This window comes from Mastacembelus armatus, chromosome 10, assembly GCF_900324485.2.
Source record: "Mastacembelus armatus chromosome 10, fMasArm1.2, whole genome shotgun sequence".
In the NCBI taxonomy this organism is placed as follows: domain Eukaryota; kingdom Metazoa; phylum Chordata; class Actinopteri; order Synbranchiformes; family Mastacembelidae; genus Mastacembelus; species Mastacembelus armatus.
In genome coordinates, this window is record NC_046642.1 from 7,483,580 (window position 1) to 7,508,713 (window position 25,134).

At 37.5% G+C, this 25,134-nt stretch overlaps 1 pseudogene; it reads left to right on the forward strand.

The window, feature by feature from the left end:
- Positions 1-1,817: 1,817 nt before the first annotated feature.
- LOC113144737 (sodium bicarbonate transporter-like protein 11) lies at positions 1,818-23,941 on the forward strand (annotated as a pseudogene).
- Positions 23,942-25,134: the final 1,193 nt, after the last annotated feature.

The window sequence follows — 25,134 nt, forward strand, 5'->3', positions numbered from 1 at the left end:
TCCCAATACATCAGAATGCCCACATCCAACTTAAACCATCAAGACACATACAGGCTTTATAGGAGCTGCTGGCAATTCCAATCATCTATGAATATGTGATCAGCTTTAATTATAATTAATAAGATCAAAACAAACATTTCTGATGGTGAATGATGTAGAATACAAGTTGTTGATGATGATGTAATATATCATGATGAAATTTGTATCATGATTTCATGGTTACCTCATAGAAATTCTCCAGATTCTTGTTTTTAAAGACAGATTATCCCCTAGCATATTAGCCTATTCATATTAATCCTTCCTCAGCTTCAGCATGTATAGGGCCTGTTTTGTCTCCAGAGCTTTGACTAATCCTGACTACCTGTCCTCTTTTTGTTTATTCCCACAACATTGCTACCACAGTGACTCTCAAATACAGTTACAATATTTATCTGCACATATCCTTGGATCACAGCTCACAGTCACCATCAGTAGCTGATGTTGACAACTGTAGGTACTCCATAAAACTTTAATACATGTGGAATCACATCATAATGTGACAGAGCAAACAAAAAAATCTTGGAGTCTTTTTTGGGTCATGGAAACTGTTTTTCACTGTAGGTATAATTTGATCTTCACAGCTAACACTTCAGTGATAGCTTTGAAAATACAAAATAAGGTCATTGTGTGCCATCTGTTTTTTTCTTCTCCTGAGGAGAGCGATTAATAATGACTCTCCACATAAATACTGCACTTTCATTAACTCTAAAAAATGCAATTATATTTAAAACCATAGCATGTTGAGGGCAGAAATCAACCACAAATGCTCAAAGACAATATTATGTTTAGCAGCAAATGGGCACAGTGGGTACTGAGTCTGTCCACTGCTGAGCCCATAGCTGCACCTCACAGGCATACTACCAGTAATTAAGCACAGTGAAGCAACAGGCCTTAATCTTCCTGTTGCTTCACTGCCTGTGCAAATTATTGGCTGTGATTAATCAAAACCATAAAATACTTTCATCTTTTCTTAGAAAAACATGTTTCATTTAATTAAACAATTGCTAAGAACTGCAGTGATACCAGCCCAAGATATCCAAGTACTTTAATAAATGCAAGTTGTCTTTAGAATGAACATTAGGAATATTGACTTTAAGGCAGATTATTATTTGTCCACTCTTAACCTTTGTTTAGTCAGGGTGGCTTCCACTGAAAGACAACTATTCACACAGTTATACATCTCCACACATTGAAGCCTGCTGGTCAGGTTTGGTTTAAAGGCCTTGCTCAAGAGCACCACTGTTATGTTGGTGCCAGTGGTGCAGAACGGACAACTGCTATTTGTCCCATTCATTTAATCCTGCTGGTCTGGCAACCTTCTTCTCCCATGCTGATTCCTCTAATCTTTACTCTGCTACTTCTGACCTTGTCACTTTGCTGTTGGACAGCTGGTGACAGCCAGTGTGTGTCCTCTAATACACTCAGTGTGCCAGCTGCTTTGTTCCCTGTCAACAAGGACCTATACCAGAATGTAAGTGCCCTAAAGGTCTAAAGGTCCCAGCATGTCTCTTTGCACCTGTAAATGCCTTACTGACATTTAGGCGCCACTGGGCTGATCATCATGAGAAGTTTAATGCATAGGGTATGATACAATTTAAAGTTCACTGACAAAAAACATTTCTATAGTTAACCAGTGAAACCTGCTGAATGGACATCTAACACACTCTGGTTTACACACTAGATTTACTGTGCAAAAGCCTGAGTACAGTGTGATATACTAGGCCTACTCCCACTGTGCAGAATAATACTAATCAAACAACCAGTCAAACCAGGCCTGCATGTTGGTCACCAGGAGAAAAGGCTGCAACAACCAGGACCAGTGCGTCATGAAACCAAATGAGCTGAGCATCCAAGCACTAGCTCCCTCCACTCACACAGCACTCAAACACAAGTGCCAAACAGCACTGTCCAACGAGATCAGAACGCAGATAAATGATGTTCCCATCACTGTGAAGCACCATGCACAGTGTGTGTCACACCGCACACATTCAATATAACCCAGCACTTACCTTTAGTGAGTCCATTATGTCTGCAGGCTGGACTTCATAAGCAGCTGTGGTACCTTGATGTATCCGTTCGTAGTGTAATGGATGTAAAAGCTCCATGTGGCGATGAGGACAGTTCAGAGGAAGCTGAGTATATCCATCATAAGGTCTATCCAACAGCCCGAGAGGCGAGTAAATCAAGACTCCTCTTCGTCCATTCTGACGCTACTGCAGGCAGAAGTGCAACAGGTGACTGAGTCCTGCAGCAAAACTTCTCACATGGTGTGCAACAGATGTACAGTCCCACTCGCTACAGACCACAGGCCTGCATAGATAATCAGATTAACATGTTTACCACATTAACACACAAACCGTACAGTTGATCTTTTTAACAACAGCTGATCATAACTCTAGAAGGCGATAAAAACACAGCGTTTTCCAGGTGTGTCACAACAAATCCCATTATTCTCCAATGAAGAACCTGTTTAATATCCAAGATGGTGCTTAATTTCTTCTTTGAGCAACCACTGACTGAGGAACCCCAGTGCTGCCTCTGGTGGCTGGAAGTTATATAGTCACTAAATTGTAGGGACGCAACTGTAAGTCCCTACAAAGTGTTTTCCTTATCTTTCAGCTTGGCTTTAACTCAAACCGTCTCTGTATACCATTAAATAAAAGTAAGAAAAACATCTTGGTATATCACCTGGAAAGTGTGACAGAACATAGAACACACACAAGTAATTGATTGTTTGCATAGTTTTAAAGATTTACCATTTTCTAAAGGTTTTGTTGAGTAACTGCTGACACAGCTAAAATACATCCAGGTGGTCCAGTGGCCTCCTACATGTGCAGGAATCCCCATATGGGAGAGTCTGGTGTTTAACTATCATTTGAATTGCATATAAAGGGAAAAATAATGAGGATGATGGAACTATTTGAAAGTACTGGCATTATCCACTGCATACACCCCCTAGTGAAATCAATGACTTTCTCTAAACTGCAGAGGAAGTCACTTAGATTATATTCAGAACAATGCATCAATACATTGCACTGCACTATTGAATTCAAAGTGAGCTATAAATGACTTAATCCTCAGCTGTCACTTGGAAGAGTCCACTGCCAATTGTATAACTTCAGTGCTCATTATCATGTGACAGGCCAGATCACTTTAACTTCCAGAAGCAGATTAAGTGAATATCTGTTGCAGTGAACATTTTGTCTGGTAGATTCAAGATCTAGTTTAAATGGTGAATCCTTCTTTGCCAATGTATAGCTGGGTAGAGATGTATGTTCACCATGATACACATGTAATGCCTAGAACAAAGTGTACAATCACATAAATTAGATTTTTGATTGGTGGTAAAAAGTGCACAGTAATTTCATATGCCATGATGTGATATGAAAACATATTCATGCAATGCATACTGGCATTGAATAGTCATTTAAACTCCTAAGTATATGCAATGTAACTTAATGTCATGTCACGTTAAGCTGCATAGGTTTCCAAATGAAAAGTTTTATTGCATGCCTATATTTCATGCACTCTTGCATATTACCATACCATACTTTGTGGTCCAGACATTAGACAAATACAATAAAGTAACACACTAAATAACTAGTGTGAATCATATTTTATAAGAAGTGGGGTTTACTAATGAAGTGGCAGTGCGTGTAGGTGGGCTCCCCACCATTTAATGGTTTGAAGAAAATGCAGAAGAAGTTGCACTGCTAATGATGGAAGATCAGCATGTCCCTTGATTTAGTTTGCCTTTCTGTGAGTATACCCTTAGATGCACTACTGTTTTTTGTTTATTCGTTTACCATATATGGTGTCCCTGATGCCCATAAGTGAGTACACCCATTGCCGCTCTTTGGGAATGCTTTTGACTTGTATAATAATGATAATATAACCTAACACTCAGCTAAGCTTACATTTTGATGGGGCCTCTACAATACCTTTCATATATAAACTATTTGAGTATGAATCTCTTGTTCTGGTCCTAAATTACAAATATGAGTGATGAAAATGAAGTTGTTTCTTCAGCTTTGTCCTGCCAGACTGAGACTTTAACCTGCAATTTTCAGGTTACAAGGCCGACTCCCTATCATCCACTCCACTCCCATTAGGCCACGCCTGCCCCCACAAGTGTAATATGGACTGGACCATATAACAGTTCAAGAGCAATTTGATAACACGGTGTCAGACACCATGTTATCAAATGAGTAAGTTCAAGCAGTCACTGAAGAGATATTAAATAAGTGTTGTTAACTCTGGCACTGATCAAAACCTGTGTTGCCACACTGTGAGGTGAGAGAACGTAAAACTGTTGGGGGACAAAAGTGAGAATCAGGTAAAAAAGGTGATAATTGGAACTGATTTCCCTCTGAAATAACATCTTACACTCACTACTTCAGCACAAGAAGGATCCTAGTTGAGTGGAAAAGAGACATTGTTCATGGAGAATGCATTTAGTCTGCTTCTTGTGGTGTTTGTCTGTGAGACAGTTAGTCACAGATTATACATGACAGCATATGGGAGTAGCATCTGTGTGACATGATGTATCTCATCTTCTGAAACTTTATTACCTTTATGACCAGATGTTACCTTAGAGTTTAGCAAAGTGATTGTAAAGTTGAACTAATTAAACCCTGTCTTCCATTCAGATTCATAAATAAAATATAACTGAAGTGTTCTGTCATTTAGCACTGTCTCCTCTTAATAGCACATTTTTCTATTAACACATTATACATCTTACTTAGGACACTGCTACATTTCTGGTGCATCCCATGTCTCTGCTCTGTTTTTTCCTGACCTTGTTGTATTTTAGACTGTTCTGTTATTCCTCATCCAGTTTTCTATGCTTGCAGATTTTCCCTCTCTATGGTCTGCACGTGTCACCAGTTCCCTAGTTTTCCTGTCCTGACTCCCAGACCCACTACAGCTTCACTCAGTACTCCCCTCAGTATATATACTACCTGATTTTCCATGTGTTTTAAACAGATTCTCTGATGTGCTCATTGTAGTCTTGAACCTCTTTGAAACCTCAGTATTGTGTCCAACCATGTTCCAAGTGTTACTTGTTTCCCATGTGTTTCCCTGTGATTAGACCATTTCTCCCTGTTTGAATCATTTTCCTGCTTTTTCACTCTGCCTGTCTTGGACTCTGCTTTTTGCCTACTCCCTTATGTTAATTGCTGTGCTCAGACTGTTTGCCCACTCAGCTAGTGATTCTTCCTGCTTGTTACATTTTCTCTGCCTGGACTGAAATTGAGCATTTGTGTCTTTTCTTAATGTGTTTAATCAATCTAATAAGCTTTATCTGCCAGGCTCCCTGTCTGTTTGTGGTTTGCCATTTCTAACTAGAAAGGTGACTTACTAAAGTAAGGTCTTTGCATTTCAATAAAATATGACCTATTGTTTAATCTAAGTTTCTCTCCTTTATCATATAATTTCTTATGTTTTATGTTTTATGCTTATGTTTTGACTCATCACCTTGACTCCATCTTTTTTGTGCCTCTCCGCTGGGTGCAGACTCCTCTCAGTCACAGACATTAAAACACAACAAAAGAGAATGAGCCTTTAAATCAAATTGACTTCACCAATTTTGCACATTGGTTCAGTTTTCTGGTCATGTACGCCACTAACAACCTGTGAAAACAGTTGCACAGTGTTTTCTGTCGAATGTATTCTGTGGGTAGGAAGGAACTTTGTTGCACTGAGAAAAATACAATGTCTTCAGCGTTGGACTGGGGTTGGAGATTTTGAACATAAAGCCTGTGTTGCAACCTGGAGGTGTGGAATTTAAAGTAGGTGAGCTTTTATCAAGCAGGGTCTAATTAAAGAGGCTATCAAGTTGCAGCTAAATGTCAAGATATCTTGGCATCTGCTGCTTCAATGGTGATGACTCTTGTTTTCCTTTAAATTACAGAAGTGAAATATTATATCACTGGAGAAGCCATTTACAGAGTAATGTGGTGGGATGGCAGGGTTGCGAGCTGCGTCAAACAATTTCTGCAAATTTCAGAAACTGACTACCCAACATTCACACTGACGTCACACAGGGATTGACCACTTGTGCAGAAGTGAGAAAATAAACAGGATTTCAGCTTCTTTGTTATTTTAAATAATGACCTGCTTTTAACCCAGAGTGTGACTGGAACACCTGACTTACACTAAAATCAGTCATGTCTTAAATACCACTTTTTTAAAGAATAACCCAGCTCTTAGGCATTTCCTGATATACATTTTCAAACTTTAGATGCAGACTATGGCTCCTGAACATATACATGCATTTCGTTGCTTTAAGGAGACTTAGGAGACTGCTACATTTCTGGTGCATCCCATGTCTCTGCTCTGTGTTTTCCTGACCTTGTTGTATTTTGCCAATGAAATCATTGCTGCAATACATGTGCATAACCTACCACAATAAGGGCAAAAGCTTATCTTCTTTCATTTTGCAAATAAAGTCAGCTTCACTGGGGCTGATAGAGTTTATATAAATTTGAAAATGATATAATCTGTCAACATTATCTAAGACACTTTTCAAAATAGTTATTGTGATAAATATACTGGAGTATTTCCAAGAAAACAACAATTTGCAAAACACCTCCAAATTACGACGGGCATGGCCTCAGTTCCCTGAAAGGCGGATACAACCCTGTTTTAGATAAGAGACATTCTGAATTAACAATCAAGGTTCTATCACCATCAGTGTTAAAGAATTTGCAATGATCTGTCAGGAACATGAAAATGTTCTTACAAACCAGATGCACTGCAGACAGAAATATTTGACCTATATTTAGTTACAATGCTAAGCTTTAATTTTCACTTCTAACTAGCTGAAACTTGCATGTGAAACATAGAGCTGCTTCTATGTTGCAACAGACTGTGCTGCCATCTCATGGCAGACATCGGAACAGTCATTCCGGCACTTCATTTTTTTTTTGCCTTTTGCCTTTTTTTTTTTCTTTTTTTTCTTTTTTTGCTTGGGCCACGTTTAGCAGTTGTCTTGAAAGTTTCCAGCTCATTCAGCCTGTCATCAACATGAATGTTGTTCCGAGACTTGATTCTATTCTGAGGTTGATTCTATTTGCATTCACCACCCCATCAAAACTAAAGCGCGCCTGTATAAAATAAAATGTACTAAGCCCCTCTGGTGTTCTCTGTAACTCTCTAATGAAAATTAAACGAGCCTGTAAAGTTTTACAAGGCTTGTAACTTCTAACAGGCAGGTATAATGCCAGTTATAACATCTTACAATCAGGAATTCAATGAAAGGGATAAACAGGGAGGAAGTTACCAGCTTAAATAAGAACTGTTGGATGCTGAATTATTTCCCTGCATAAAGTCACTTAGTCTTGCAGAGGCTGCTTTTTTTGTATTTCTTTGCTGCTCAAATTAACATCCCACCCTGAATTTGTCTGATAAAAACATTGCATTTCATTTCCTCCTACATACATGCCAGTCAAAATAAATAAATACATAAATAAATATGTAGTTTGTTCCCCCAGGCTAAACGGAGTGTTCCTCTGGAGCCAAACTCAGTCAGAAACATCACAGTCTGTGTAAACAAGTGACAGCCTTGTCACATTGCTTCCATCACTGAAGTTTTATTCAGTCTAATAGAAAAGATATTATTTTCATAATATCTCATTTCTAGTTGGCATGGATTTTTTTTTGGTTCATTGCTGTTTTATTCTTCTTATGTTGTTACTGCTATGACACCTTATGGTGTGTATCCATTGTCTGGTCATTGCATTTTATTTCTCTTCTCATTGGGAAAACACTTTATATTTCTCATTGGAAAATGCTATATGGATAAATTTATTCTGTGTTTTAGTATTATGGAAACACATTACTTTAATGTGCACAGACAAAGATATAATTGAACAAATAAACACTTTATGAATACCTAAGTATACTTTCTGTAATAAGACTCTTTAGAACAGATGGCTAAAGATTAAGATGAGGAAGCAGTGTGTTGTGATTGACTATAAATCATCTAATATGACATTTATGTAATGAACTGTTTTGAAAAGTAAATAATCAGGTAGTGTTACAATCTCATTTTCCTCCCGTTAGTAAGCTATTAAACCTCATCAAGTTGTGCCTGGGAATATTTTATGTTTAGTACTCTATCACTTGCTGTATTTGTGTCAAGTATTGGACAGGTAATGACCATGAATGACTAAGCTAAGGTTCATAAATGACAAAGACAAAGAATCATCAGAGAACCATCATCACCAATAGTGTGTATTTATTTACTTTTCATATCCTTAGCAGCAGGTATGGCATTAAGCATTAAGTTTATAGTCTGTTGTGGGTGGCACCCATGTACTGATATACAGTGCTCTGGTTCATGGTTCAAGTCAAGCAAAGGACCTTTGTTACAAATAGTTTCCTTCTCTCCCCACTTCGCTCTCTACTTTAGCAGCATGCCATCAAAAAAAAGGGGGGGGGGGGATATATTAAAATGTAGCCTATAGTGAAGTAACTTATATCACACCTGCCAAAATGTAGCTATCTGTGGTGCTGACTCTACACCTGCTCTAGACTAAATCAGACAGGGCAGAGTGCAAACATAATGGCAAAGGGAAATTACTGACATAGAAAAGCGTGAGTGATCTTGGTCCTCATCATTTTACCTTCAGAAACACTGAAGTGATATTTTTACTATACCTAAACATGTCCTGTGGCTTTCATGAACACTTGTAGTGCTATGGAGCAATGTTTTTAAGAATCCGGTGTTCCTTTCCTGGAATTCTGAAATTCATGCATAGGCAATGCAAAATGTGGACATGCACATATGCTGGTTCACTGACTGTCAATTAGTGGGAGTAATGTGAAAGAAATGTACCAAAGCTCCCACAACAGCAAGGGAGAACAGTAGGAAACAGGTTTTAAATTTGATGAAAAATGTGCAAATGTCCTCATTAAGTAACCTGGGCCTAAATGATCTGCACAGTATTTTATTGAGAAACTGTGAAGGCATTTTTTAAAATCTACAGTACAAAAACAACTTGTGATTTGTGTACTACCAGTAATGGAGATTTTTTGGTTCCTGAATGCAACAACACAGTGCACATTGTTAAAGGTACCTTGTCCTTAATTGTGTTTTTGATGTCAGTTACAGTTGCTTAATATAATATTCAGATCCATTAACTTTTTGCATACTTTACTGAACTGTAGATTTAATTTGAAATACAGAAAAATGCCATGTAATATTAACAACTGTCTGACTGGCTGTTTTTAAAAATGATTTTAACTGATAAAACTGGATATTTGCTCTGTAACTAACCAAGATGAGGATATTACTTTTCAAACAATGCACACATAAAAGCAACAAACTTCTACCACTAAACTCCCAAACTCAGCTACATGGCCAACTTAGTGTAAACAAACATTGAGAGTAAATGCCAAACATTTTTACACTAACACAACAAATCCTCTACTCATTTATATACAATATGCTAGTACAATATTCTCAAGTGCATTGGCACAAGGACCCAGGACCCAGCAGAAACAAGCATCTATCTGTGTGTCTTTTCTTCCTGCTCTCCTGCCTTCCTCCCTTAACATATGCTGCTGGAGGAGGTGCAGGGAGCATGTGAACTCACTAATAAGTGCAGGGTGTTTGGGAGGATGATGGGTTGACCTTTGAAAAGCATCACACCTAAAGCTCTGGGAGAACATGGAAGCTGAAAAAGTCCTCCATTTTTTGCCCTGTGGTAAGTTTATTGGTGGTTGAGTGGGGTGAGAAGGCCTTTCATGGTACAACCTAAACCAACTGTGTTAAACACTTGGAGAAACCTGCTCTACAATATGTGTGCATGGTGACAGAATCTCAAAAAACTGTATAAAATGCAAGTTGATCAGTATATGTATGCGTAGTGCTGGCATTTAGCTTTCAAAATAATTTCATACTGCTTGTATTTTCTTCTGTTTGCCTCCTCCTTTTGGTGCTACAACATTTGAAATGTTTGTTTTCACGTTATTGATATTAAAAGTACACAATATGAGCAAGAAGCCTATATCTTTAGGTGAATCGGGACGTCAGAATTGAAGCATGTGGGTCAATATTGACTAATAATTTCCAATCTATTAGACCCTGTTGTATTACCAGTGTAGTGGAAGGTCATGTTCAAGAAAAGTACATTGAGCTAATATTAACACACAGACAACCTACTATCCCAGCTTACCATATTACTATAAATGGACCACTAACTACGATATGACGTGGGAAAGCACCGTTAGTTGCTCTAGATCTTATGACCCTGTTACATTATCTTCTTTTGCAGACAGCGTTTGCTTATAGTTCACACAAAAATTCATTGTTCAAATGTCTCTTTTCCTTTTTGAGGACTTCTTGCTGCCTTTTTTTACTTTACTTACCACTCACACCTTCTTCTTTGAGCACACTATCTGCATAGCATCACAGTACCAACTCTAATGACACTGCCTATCCAATGGCTATCCAGTCATTTTTATTTGATTTGTGCAGTGATTTTCTATCCAGTGCCATTAAAGTGTTAAAATAATCATTTGGCAAATAACTTTCTTTTATTTTAATCTGACTAATTCCAAAGCTTTCTGCTCTTGTTTAAAGATGCTTGAAGTTGATAAATATGTGATTTCAGTTACAATTCATCCTTCACAGTTAATTAGAATTCATATAGAAACCATGTCAAATTTACTGTTTTTCCATTTGTTGTTACTATCTTCTTTAGGCTTTTAACTTGTATACGGGTGCAAAATCTTAATCCTCTGTCTCCCAGAGGATTATTGCCAGATGTCAAACAACAACATTAATGTCTTTGGTTAGTAACATATAACTTCTGTGGCTGTGGCACTGTTGGTCCAGTTGTCATCTCCAATATGGTGGATAAACAAACATCTTTACTGTCAGTATGTGAGGTACTGAAGTGGAGTGAGCTCTAGTTCCACCTTCCAGTTTTTTCCTTTAATTCGGTGTATAAAAGCACACACTGTGACCTACAGAGTACACACTTTTCATGCTGCAGCTCTGTGCAGCCACCATGGCCAAATTAAACCTTGTGAAAGTTGACTGAGCTTTAGAGATATGGTTAAATACATTTTGTGGCATAGCACATAATAGTATATCACACTACAAACACAAAACTGAAAAGAAAAGCTACAATGACCTTTCACATTTATGAACACCTTGTCCTTTTGTCTGCATGGTTTCACCCTGTATAGTTCAGCAGAGTTTTCAGCTTTGTAGACTGATGAACTTGTTTCCGCAGACCCAACACGGATTCTTCTGTTTGCTATTGCTCAAGGACAGCTGCTGTCCACAGATAGCAGGGTGGAAGGGATTAAAAAAACATGCCATAGGCTTTAAGTCAGCTTTGTTTAGTCTGTGACATAGAGGCATTAGAAACATCAAATCACCAGTATTAACAAAGTGGTGCTTGGTTTGTCAGAATCAAAGGGCTGTAAGATACTGTACTAAACATATTGCCACCATTAAAATTGAAATATTTGACGGTAAAGAATGTCTGCTGTAGGTGGTGCATGTGATGAAAAAAACATATTCATTGTCTCATGCACATACTCAAGTCTGGAAACTTTAACAGACATTCAGCCTTTTTATGTTTAGTTGAACATCCTTATTTTAATTGCATTAAAATATTTTACTTATATATACCATACGTCAGGAGACATGATTAAATTAACACTGAAACAGCTCAGATGGTCATATTATAAAAAAAACCATCAAAGCTTCATGCTCAGTGTCACTGTCAGTGCCACCAGACTGCACCATAAGCATGAGGAAATCAGCCCACCTGTCCTGCCTGCAGGAAACCCGCAGGCCTGCAGAAAAACTGTAAAATATTAGGTCTGATCTTCAAGCACAAATAACCTCTACTTTTTTTACTTTTGGAATTGATGAGATAACACATAAGTGTGTGTGGTGTTACTGTTTAGTGGCAGTCATTCTCTATTGTTGATCATGGTGGTGATAAGCTACAGTCAAGGGCAGTTACACTAAACTTGACCTTTATCTTTATGAGACAAGACTGTAAAGGTCTCAGTCAGGCAGACCAAGTCATTGTGGTACATCATGGTCTGTGGTACAAACAGCTTGTCGTATAAATTGTGAGGCACCCTGTTATTGTCTGTGCAGCCTCCTGTGTAGTGGAGGAGGCCTGGGAATTTTCCGTCTGATCTGTTTGAGTTATAGCGCCGCTCAGGAGCCCCTGTAGCCAAACTCTGCCTCAGGCAAGGAAAAGCTCATCTGTACATCTGCAGCAGCAGCTTGCTGTGCTTTCATTCATGTCCTAGCATTTATGATGTTATGGTGTCGAAGTCCCTTGGTCCCCAGATCATGAACTGCAAGTACAGATGTTATAAAACATAAAACATTAATTGTTTAGTCATGACTCCATGCCCACTGTAATTCACAAAAACCCTTCAAAAAGTAAAATTTAGAGGTAAAATTATCAATCTGTAAAATACTCACCATTTGATTTTATCTCTAAAGTATACAACAGTCCTGTCGCAGTGTTCACCTCAGTGAGGTCAATCGAAACTTCAGTCCTGGAGTCACATGGCATGAAAAACAACAAGGAAAAAAATGCTTTAGGTGCTGCATTAAATCTCAGAATGAAACCTGCAATAATCAATATTCACAACTCCAAATGAATACTCAAGTTGGCTGGAATCTGCTCAGTTTGTAAATAAACAACTGTTTCCTAATATATGACCTTTATCAGGTGATAACGTATTAAGGTCCTGTTCCCTGTCCTTAGAAATGAGCTAATAATCAAAATTCTCACCTTGCTTTATTCTGCATTCATGACTGTCCATATATCACAGGGTTGAAGTGGTGTTTGTAGGTTAATATAAACAGTTTTTTTTTTTTTAATATGAAAGACCTAATAATAACTGAGCAATAACTTGTGCAGAGGCACAGGCAGGTCCAAGAATAGATATGATATCTAAGAGATGGGTGTGTAGCTGCAATGATACATATTATATTTACTTTGATTGCATTTCTCAGCATGGGTTCTGCTTGTTTTTGTACTTGCTATGATCTACTTTGCAAACAATAAGAGTATAATTCCTTCAGGATACTGAAGATAGTACACATATACATTTATGATTGCTGTTATTTATGCTAATACCAGTTCTTCTTGCTGCTCACTGATGCCCATTTTTCATGCTGGTGAGCACAGTCAGTCCGTGTGAGTGCTGAGAGGTTAATTAATGGATAAATAAAGAGGCAGATGATCCCTGAGTCAGTGATGTGAAGAGGGAATAATTATAGCTCAAAGCTTTGCTCATTAATAGTTAAGGTTAATTTTCTAATTCTCAGGCTGTTTTTTTGCTCATAAAACTTACAATCGAGGCGCCATATTTACCTTCTATGCCATGAAAGGGATTTACAAGGGGGCTGGTTATACTGCTGCATGCCTGGTTTAGGTAAATTTTTATTGGGCCTCACTCACTCGCTGTGCTTGTCAACAGATGGCAGTGTAGTGGAAAGGCAAAATAAATTGTCCCTTATTGGAGACACTGTTAATGTGGGTAGCATAACATCTTCACCCTGATACAAAGAACAGTTTTATCTCAAAGTGGCTTATCGAAATAAGGCAGTAAACTAAGGCTGTGAAATGGCCTTTTTTATTTGCTGGTTATTTTATGTGACTCACTCAAGTGTAAAGTGAATTTTAACAAAGCCATCTGTATAATCTCCAATATCCTGAAGGAATGATGCTCTCTGTGTTTGCAAAGCAGATCATAGTGAGTACAAAAACAAACAGGGTCCATGCTGAGAAAGCTAATCAAAGTAACCATAATATCTATTATTGCAGCTAAACACGCATCTCCTATATCCTGCCATATCCTATCTTGGACTAACTGCTGGAGCCTCTACAAGGGAGAGAAGACAAATACAATACAGTATTTACACAACTTGATGATCAGCTGGGTCTGTTCTCACAGAAACTAAGACTGGGATGATATTTAGCTCTGACCATTTCTGTTTATCCACAGAGCTGCAGTATGGGCAACAGGATTGTGGGAAAGATTCTCCTGTTACCCACAAGCATCACATCTATGACAAACAGATCCAGATAAGTGGTTCAGGTGTGTATTACACAAGTTAATATAACACCTACAATAAACACGTGGCAAAGTTTGTTCTAAGAAAGTAAGAGAGAACAAATGTCTCTATGACTCAACAATAATTAGATTAATAGTGCACTACTGTGCTGTGATATTGGCCTGTGATTAAACTTGTGACTTTCATTGTGTGAAAATAATTTGCAGCATTTGAAGTCAGGAAATCATCTGTGCCAGCTCTGATTCCCTCAGTGAGGATTAAGACACAAAGTTCATGGAAACAAACTGGCTGCTAGTACTTTAACTATTAATTCTAGAGAGAACTGATTCTATATTTATGCCTCTAATAACTGTAGAAAAAGAAAGGAGCAGTGAGCAGTGGATATGACAATGTATGCAAGTAAAAATGTTTGAGGTTAAAAGAAAAAACCCTTCTATACCCTTCTGTTGTGTTTGCAGAACCTGAAGGTCCCGGTTTGGGCTTTTAAATACAACAAGAAGGGTATAATTTGCTTTTCTAGGTAACCTTTCTGTTATATCGTAACCATTCCTACAAAAAGCAAACAAAAAAAAAAAAAACTGTCATTTTTAAAAGCTGTTCCACCAATTGCTAAGCTACTATCCGAGAACTATGCTAAATGTGAATGAATCCACATTGAGATGGGATAAAATGTGCTACTGAACAAAATCCGATCCTGAACCTTTAACATTTTAACCAAATTGACCAAATATCCCTTATACTTGGCTCCCCCTAGTATGTGAGACCAATGAACCACCGGGAGGAGGTGCGTGCCCACAGAGACCTGGACAGCTTCATGTCCCAAACAAGCATCCTTTTGGATGAGAAAGTTGCCACTCTGGACGAGGTCTTCAGGCAGATGATAACACGTTATGGAGGATGGTCAGGAGAGCTGTGACATGGATGAGGTCATGAACTCACTGGTCACAGATGCAGGAGGGAAGGAGTTTAATGGTGACATGAGAAGTGCACTCTGGAGCAATTTGAGTGTTTGCTTCAAAGGCTACTTGACATATCACCATCAAAGGTGTTTTGTTTTTGTTAATGCTCCAGCAGTTCATCGTCTGTCAGAGACTATTCAGGGTGTGACTCCTACTTCCACTGGCATTCATTACCAGCAGTCCTGGCTTTGTGTTCTGTGAGTTCAACATTTACAAAAATATTTATGTGACACAGCTTTATTTTGATTCTTGATAGCTGATGAAAGGAAAAGCCTTGGTATTTGTGGGGTTGTTGGTGGTGGGGGACTCTAATTTACACCTGCCAATACAGAAAAGAGTACAATTAATTATTTATACAACACTGATTCTAAGTATATATTTTTCTACCATTCTAGGTCCAATGTGAGAAGCATGAAGAGATGTCAGGTCTGTGTCGCTCACCGGGAGAAGCCTCTGTCCTGAGGAGTGAACTCCTGTGGGGCCCGCTATGCCATCCTCATCTTAGGCCCTTCTAGAACAGTAAGGCACAGTCCTCAGTACTGTTGTTTGTGATTTGAGAAATTTGATGGTATATATAATTTTTTTTCAGGCATTTTCACTATTACATCAATCAGAAAGATCTATCCATAATAAAATTAGCAGTTGTGCTTATTCTAAGAAACCCCATAGCTTAGATGTGGCTCTTCTGTTTCCTTTAACCTCATTCTTTCTGTAACATTAAGCAGAAATGGTAAAAAAAAGTGTCCATTGTGAAATTTGTATTTAATTGAAAAATCCCTTAGGCAGCATTTCTGTGCTGTTTCAAATAGTGGCACTTAAATATGAACATCAAGTGTTATATTTAACAGTATAAAGATGAAAAATATTTAATTACTGAAAAAATGCATCTGTATTAACAGAACACACAGAATCCATTAACCCTCCTTTAACTTTCTCATTATCCCTTTTCAGAAAACTTGGCAGAACATTTGCCACAATGTTCTCCAATATTTCTTTCAGACAGAAACTTCTGCTGACCAAAACCCAGGAGGAGTTCAAGCAGATGCTGGTCCACCAGCGACAGCAGCTCTGTATTGTCAATGAGAAACTTCTGGTAGAGGGAATGGAGGACTCAGCTCCACACAGAGGCAAACCACTTATGGTGTGAGAGATGGAGGATGTAAAACAGACATTAACATATATGCTGCAATCACTGCAGATTTTTTCCCTCTGACTAACATTGGTTATGTGCAGTACAGTATATAATTGCAAAGGTGATGCCAATAAGCAATAACTACAAGAAGCTACTTAACAACATTATGGAAACATAACTCTGCCTAACAAAGCATACTTGACTTATAAAAGCAACTTTTGTATTCCCTACTAACTGTTAGTTTTCTTCATATGTGGGGACCAACCACATGTTTTCCCTCCATCCAGGCACGTAAAGATGTCATGCAGTAAAGAAAAGTAGCTGAGCCAGATTATCTAACTACCCTGTTTCCACACTCTGTGAGCCAAAGCTGAGAAATAAAAAAACAGCTGGGCAGCAGCTGAAGAATGTCTGCATCTCCATCTAATGATGAAAATCAATTAAAGGAAACGTGTGTTCAACAGGGGGTAGCAAGATAGAGAACACCTTAAATTGCCTAGTGGGAAAGCATCCATTTGGGCTGTAAAACACAGGTTGTCTTAGGTTAACAACAGGTTGTGGCTACACCTGATGTTCTGGTTTGTTGCTGCCAAAACAACATTTAAAGTATTATGCAATTCCAAAACTGCAAAAACAAGCAATGATGTGTACTTGGTATACTAGCATCTGCTCTTTCTCAGATGTTTCTCTATTGAATATTTACATTGTTTATTATGCTTATGCAAGACGCCCATTATCCAGACTGCAAATCTATGAAAATGAATGTATTTCTATATGTTTTCCTTGTCACATATTTTACTATCTTAACACACAAAATTTATAGCCAGTTGACTTTTGATTGATTGATTGAGTAATTGATTTGAAGTGTGTTCAGATCAGTAATTTCAGTCATTCGGAGCACAGTTAACTCTACTGCAGTGAAAAACAGGTCATCCTGTGAAAACCCTGGGAAACATTCAATAAAGTGTTCATGGTAATGTTTTTCCTGTAATGTTATGGACCACTGTGCAGTAGCATCTGATAATCCTTCAAACCAAAATAACCTGAAATAATATTCCCAAACCAGGCTACATCTTTTTTTAAAACACAGTGCCAACTCAGTTATTCTTAAAACATGACAGATGATGTTTTCACTACCACAGATTTAAATGTATAAAATCAGAACCACAGTGTACGGTGAAACCTTTTGGGAAAGACTGCTATTGGTTTGCAGGTTTGGCTGACTTGTTGCAGTGGCTAGGTGCTGTAGACTTTGGAACAAACAGCTTGTACAGTAATGACCAAGCTGTTTTGTTTTTACATTGGTTCCAAGATCAGAGGTGGAACATTTTCACAGTCTCCCTGCTGTTCCACCATTTGCTTAGTGGCTGTGATGCTACAAAGCCAGTGCTCATTGTTATTAACATATTTATGCAAACTGAGAAAAGTTAAATCTTTAGTTCTTAAAGGATTGTCAAATTAGTTGTAACACTAGAGTTGCAAGTTGTGAGTACTTTAAGTAGTAGTTTCCTGAAGTACTTTAAGTTGACTGCATCCAGTGGCTCTGAATGAATGATTTCTTCAAAGCTGGTAAAGGTGTTTGTGAAGATCTCTGTCACAGACTGCTCTTTTACCTGTCAGACTTCATAGATGGTATAAAGTATCTTGTAATTTGGGAAAAAATTCGTTTTGAGTCGTTTTGTTTCTAGTATTAAATAATGCACTTTAATTTTAAAAGTAACTTAAAAAATTCTTCCTTAAATGCTTTGGCTCTTGTGCTCCCTCTCTCTAACCCTTCAATAATCTAGGTTTAACTGGGAAGGACTGCTGTCTCCTGAAATACACAACCACTGCTGTTTTCCTTTATATTGCCATTCTACTGCTTGCTATTGCCTTTGGCTCACTGAACGATGAAAGCACAAGAGGAGAGATAGGTATGGACTGCTGTCTTTACTGCCTTAAGCTTAACAGACATTATGTAAAGTGTATTGAAAAGAAAACTTTGAAATACTTAAAGTTTGTGTTTAGTTTTTGTTGACAGACGTTCAGAAGATGATTGTTGCCATAGCGTTGGAGGAGTGATCTATGCTCTGTTTGCCGGCTCACCACTTGTCATTCCACTGACCACAGCGCCACTGGCCATCTTCATAAATGGTGCATATTTTTAAAAAATGCAAGCCAAATTTGAACAAATAGTTTTACTTGGACACCCTTTCCTACCATTTGTATATAGGTTCTTAAAGTGCTAATATAAGTATATTTATAAGAAGTAGATAGGTACTTTCATTAACAATAAATAGGAACAGGAATGGGAAGTTTAAAAGGCATATATTATTAATTAGTGCAATTCATTGCAAACATTGGTCTGTCTGTTTACCTGTTTTATAGTTATCAGAGGCATCTGTGATGACTACGACCTTGACTTTGATGCTTTCTACGCCTGTATTGGTTTATGGAACAGTTTTTTCCTCATTCTTGGAGGGTTATTCAATCTCAGCTTTCTGATGATGACTCTTTAAACGGTGAATAAACAATGGTCAAGCAGCATTTGTTAATATGTCATATTGCAGTCAACAGCCTCACACGTGAGGTGAGGTTACTGATAAAAGAAGGCACATCTCTTATTCAATTCAATTGAATTTTAATTCAATTCGATTCAATTCAATTCAATCTGTATTTGTATAGCACCAAATCACAATACATATCATCTCAAGGCACTTTACAAAAACAAAAAACCCAGCAAATCCCTTACGACTTCTGCTGTCAGCCATAATCATCAATATTGTTTAATGTACACTCTTGCTATCTTGGCCTTAATTCCTGTTAAATCTGTGACTGTTTTAAAAAAAAATCCAGCTTTGATAAAATAAGACTGATCACATGATCATGCTTCTATTATTTGCATTATCTCGCAGCTCAACAGAGGAATTCATTGCATTGTTCATCTCCATAATTTTTCAGGGATGCTGTAAAAGGCACCATCAAAAGTGAGTCAAGCCGAGGTCAGACTACATTAAACATTTTCTCAATGATTCTGCAGCAAAGCCAACTTACTGCGCTGTGGGGGAATGTCTAAACATCCTCCCTGTTTCTTGTTATAGGTAATGTATGCATATACACAATAGAGTCTTTAGTGGCAAGGCAAGCATGAAATCAAACTAGAACCCCCTGAGTGTTGTGTTATATTGTACATATCATGTAGTCTTTCATGTTGTTTCTGTTTATGTCCATTTCACAGTAGCTTTATCAGAAAACAGCATAAAAAATAAATAATATTAATACATCAGTGAGCATTCTGTATAGTGGATTCTTTTCATTCTTCATTTTCAAGCCCACGGCTGTTGTACCTTTTTACTAAACTACAGCAAATTGAGCAAAGCTTGGATAAAGTGCAGGGCTCCAATGGTCCAATGTGCTTGAATGACTGGAAATATACTAAAAATGACTAATTAAAAGGGGATTATATTTATAAGGTGCTACAGTATATATGAAGATAACCAGTGTTGTGTGAAATGGATATAAAAGTGTTTTTATATCACATTTGCTCTCGAACACTTGAAATGTATATGTAATTATGTTCTACCACAGGCCCAGACTGACAACCACAAACAGCACATTGGTGCTTCAACAGATTAATACAATCTTAGAGAAGACAAAGAACCAGATAGCAGAGGTGCTCAGGCATCGAAACGACACTGTGCCAATGTCGGGACATGCTGAAGAACACGTGTCAGTCTTCCTATTTGAGTCTTTAGTTCTATGCACAAGAGAAAGGCCCATCCTCTGTTTGCTGCTCATGTTGGGGACTTTGTGGCTGGGTTACACCCACTACCTCATTAAGAGGAGGTGTGTTTACTTACTGGACTTTAAAAGAATATCTTATAATATTTAGGGAAATATGCCTATTGTATACTATATTCAGTGTGTTGGCAAAAGACAATGAGAAGGTTAATAACGTTCTAATAACCAATATGACCAATTTAAAAGCAGCCATTGACTTTAGCCAACAAGGATCTAAGTACAGAACTTTCTTTTACATAGTAGATAATCTTCCAAACATGCCAGGTTTCATACTAAAAATAAAATGATGCACAGGAAAAGTTCATCCATCATAAAATATAATATCTTGAGTCTGAATGTTCCACTCAATGAAACAACATGGGTTTAATAAAGAACTAGACTATGCCAAAACAGATTATGTAATATTATTCATTAGTAAGTGCATCTTTAAATGTATTACCTCAGTAAATATACTTAGTTAATTTCCACCACGGCCTATAGTAAGACAATAAAATAAAATAAGATAAACCTTACCTGAAAGAAAATGCAGGGATAGTTGTAACAACATATATCTTCTCATAACAACATATATCTTCTCATAACGTGTATGAAGAAACCTGAACCTGAAAAAGAGGGAAAAAAATCACATCCCAGGTGTCAGACAGAAAGATTACAAATCATGCAGTGATTTCACCCTTCAGGAATTATAATGTATTTTATGAGACAGACAAAGTGACTCTGACATTGTGTATTCCCATGTCTGAGTCCTGGGATGCCATTATTCTCTCTCCAATTGGTAGCAAACTTTTAGTACTTGACATGGATTACTGCTCAAGCTAAGAGAGAAACTACTGTAAATACTGTAGTGAAACTTGTAGAATGTATTACATGAGGGTTGCAAACTCTTGAAATGTGTGCCTTTGTTTTCCCACAGCCCGTATCTGAATAACAGAATCAGAGAGGTGGTGTCTGACTCTGCTTTGCCTATATCTTTGGTGAAATTCTCTTTCATTGGCTCCTACCTTTTCTTTGACATACAACGTAAGTACAGATCTTGAAAATAAAACAACTGAGAAGAGTACCCCTGGGACCTAAAGTCACAACCTTGGCACAGAACACCTCACATTGCTCATACATTGTGTGATGGTGGGGAAAAAGAAAATATTTGCTTCCAGTGAGCTTTCAACACAGTGTGAATTCTGAAACAGTGTGGGTCAAAGACACTGGGTGGAAATTTTGTTTACAAAACAAAGCTTACTAGTAAAAAAATTCACTATTCAGGGATTTCTTTTAAGGCTGACTTTGTTATGAGTTGGTTATATTCTATTTTTTGTTTTCTATACATCTTTTCTATACATTATGCTCTTAGTTCCTGTGTTTAGTCTCCATGATAGCCCAGTCTTCAACTTCCCTCCATTTGAAAAGCTGACAGGGCTGAACACACTGAGCACAACTGGGCTGGGCTTTCTGCTTGCATTGCTCATCTTTCTGGATCAGAACATTGTCATCTCACTACACATATACCAGAACACAAGTAAGACCCAGATGTATATCTTTAAATGTGAAATAGTAGGAAATATGATATTAATTTTGAATTTGCATAGCCATTGCAGCATTTCTGCTCATTACACAATGTCTAGCACGCTGCATTGTATCTCCATATTCAGTTTAATCTGCAAACAAACCAAGTAGTATCTCATGAAAAAAAACAAACATGCTGCTGTACTCTTTCATTGACAAACCACTTAAACCTTGTGTGTGAACCTTTGTACCAGGCTGTTAAAAGGCACAGCGTTCCACTGGGACTTAATGCTGACTGGCTTCATCAACATCCTCATGTCCTGTCTGGGGTTGCCATGGATGCACGCCACCTTCCCACATTCCTCCCTACATGCCCGTCAGCTGGCCAAAGTGGAACAGCACATAGAAAACGGACACCTCTACACAACGTGAGTAAATTTATAACAAGGACACAAACAGAGTAGACATCCAGACTGTGACTGACTGTTGAGGCTTTTTTGCCAGTTAAAATACTGACCAAAATAACAGTAAGCATTCAGTGAAATGGACAGTATCATTCCAAATACATTTCATGCATTACTTTCAGAACTAATTGTGACGAATGTTTTGAAGATACAATCACTGAGATCCACTTAAAAACATTAGTAGAGTTTAATAGTTCATGTCTGAGTTTGGAAACAGCAGTTATACCGCTCAACTCAAGGCCCACTTACTTGTTTATTATGGGGATTTTGATTATTTCATGCAATCTTCATCAGCAGTAGTGTTGAATACTCCAGAACAAGGCCCAAATAATCTCATGCCACTTGTCTCAGGTGAATTGAACTGAGAATGAATGAGTGTAAAAAACAAAGACAGAAAAGAGAAATTTTAATTTGACATATTTATTAGTATTTATTGCATTGGAATAATCCAACACTTAAATGTAATGGCATATGGAACAGCTGTTGTTATATTGCTTAATGTCAGAATGTTTACAGTACAAGAAAATACATGAAAAGTATTTTTAAAAATCAAAATTTAAGTTTAAAAATCAAGTCAAGTGTAGAAATTAGAATAAAAAAAATGCAATGTTGTATTGTTAACATTCATTGTTTTGGCTTATATATTGTAGGCAGATTGGAAGACATCTGAGGTGAAAGAGTTGTGATTCTCCCAAGGAGCCATAAGATATATCTGAATGGGTTAAGAAGATGAAAAGGGACAAGAAAGAAAAAGATTCTTTGTTCTCTTACACAAAAATAGGACTTATTTCTAAATTTTGCTTCTATTTTGTTGTCAAAAGATTGACACTTTCACCTCTATGCTGCTGTTAAAAATAATTCACATGAAAAACATCTGAGAAGAGAAAGTCACTGTTTTGCTGAACTACCATCCACATGAAGGCCATAATCTGTGAATAGGGGCTGGGAGTACATGCTGTTTCACTTTCAGGGTCACAAGCCAAAAAGATATGAGTAATTAAAACAAGCCTTGTACCTTATCTGTTATTTAGCCAAACAGTGCTTTTCTTTGCCTTTGTCTTTCACGCAGTATCAGCAGTGTGAAGGAGACCAGTCTGACCTCTCTAGCAGCCAACATCCTGATTGGCCTATCTGTCTTTATACTGCCCATTCCTCTTTAGTGGATCCCTAAGCCCATCCTCTACGGCCTCTTCCTTTACATTGCGCCACTTCACTTGATGGGAACCAGATGGTGGACCGCATGGCTCTGCTGCTTAAGGAACAGGTGAGTAGAAGGACATAAAGAGCGACTGCCCTGTTTGCTAATAGTCAGTATGGTTCCGTGTTTGACTACAGTTCTAATAGTGGCAATATGATAAAATTGGGCCAATTAATAAACTTGCAGTGAAAACTGCTTAAATTTGTCAGTAATGCTGCAACAGCCATTGTGTTTTTACATCTATATACAGTTTTAATGCACCTTGGCCAATCTACTTTTACTTAAACAAAACATATTATTAAGCCAAAATGTCAAAGCAGCCTTTAATCCTCATTATATTTCTACTTGTGTCTGTCTAGACGTCGTATCCTCCCACACACTAGATCCACCATGTGCCTCAGAGGAAGGTCCATTACTTCACAGGTCTACAGATGATCCAGCTGATCGTCCTGTGCACATTTGGGATGCATCCTCTGCCCTACATGAGGATGGTCTTCCCCCTGCTGATGATCCTTCTTGTTCCTGTTAGATGAGATGGTCCAGGCCAAGAGGGGGCAGAGTGTGACCACAGAAACCAACAGAGTATTACAGTGTCTTTGTGGATTTTAGTCTAAGATTCAAGATGATTTTACACACTGAAATTAAGTAATCACAGGAGGAGCTTCTCATTTGAATGTATACTTGATCTCTGAAGCATTTATCCTTTCTGCTAATGTTTTCATGTAGGTGTATGACTTTGTGTTTTATCTCAGGAACAACCTGCTTCGCCGAGTAATTGATATCAAGTACACATGATACAACACATGCATGTGATACAACACATGCAGAACAACACAGCATCCTTACAGTATAAATATTGCTCCAGTGGAAGGCAAACAGACTAAATGATCATGTTAATAAAATGAAATGGTTCTCAATGCAAGCACTCGACTGGAGAATGGATGATCATTTTCACTCCTTTCTCACTGTTGAAATGTATCTCACTCTAATATGGACTAGTCCTACATCTTTATTGCATACATAACTCATGAAGGAGCTGGTGCAATGTGCACAAAGTCAGACATTTTTAATATATAATAAATATATGAATAATTTCAATTAATTTAGTTAACATGCCGCTTACTAGAGTGCTACTTGCCCTGTGCCTTATCTAAATTTAAAGTGTGATGTGATGAGGTGATTAAGGATGTTGCAAGTTCAGTGTGAGACAATTTACCACAGTAGAAAATCCATTAAGCATTAAAAGGAAAGAAAATTCTCACATTTGCAAACATGCAAAGTAGGGTGTCACCTCATGTTGCTTAGTTTTTAATCACTGACAATGAAACCAGGTATCATAACATACATATTATATTCATTCAAATGAGAAACACTGGCATTTTTATGGAGGCATAATATGATGACGTACAGAATATTATTATAAAAGCAAATGGTTCTGTGCATTTTGCTGGTATTAAACTGTTAAATAAACTCTTTAAATGAACTAAATTAACTTTTTTTATTTTACTTCACGACTTTGATATTAAATCCCGAAACAAAATAATTAACTGTAGCCAGTTATTAATAATGCAGATAAAAGGACTGTAAGCAACCCTCTGAAATATTATTTCACACAACATCAGCACAATTCCATCCATTATTGTCTGTCATAAAGTTATCAGTGTTTAGTTTTTCCAATAGATGGCAGTAAAAGCTCATCTTCTGCAGGATGTGAAATAAGGATTGACCAATGACAGAAAAGACAGAAAAACCAGCCATATCACAGGGATGATGCATCAGTATATATATATATATATATATATGAAAACAAAATATCCCCAAAGGTTAGATGCATTTTACAGCCTTTACTATCTTCAGAATTGTATTATTTCCACTGTTGATAATAAATAGTTCATTGTGACTGTTTTTCAGGGAAGTATTGGATTGCAAGTATCTGCACTGAATCCAGCTGTTTGAGCTGACTGAAAAACAAAATGAAGCGTCTTTTC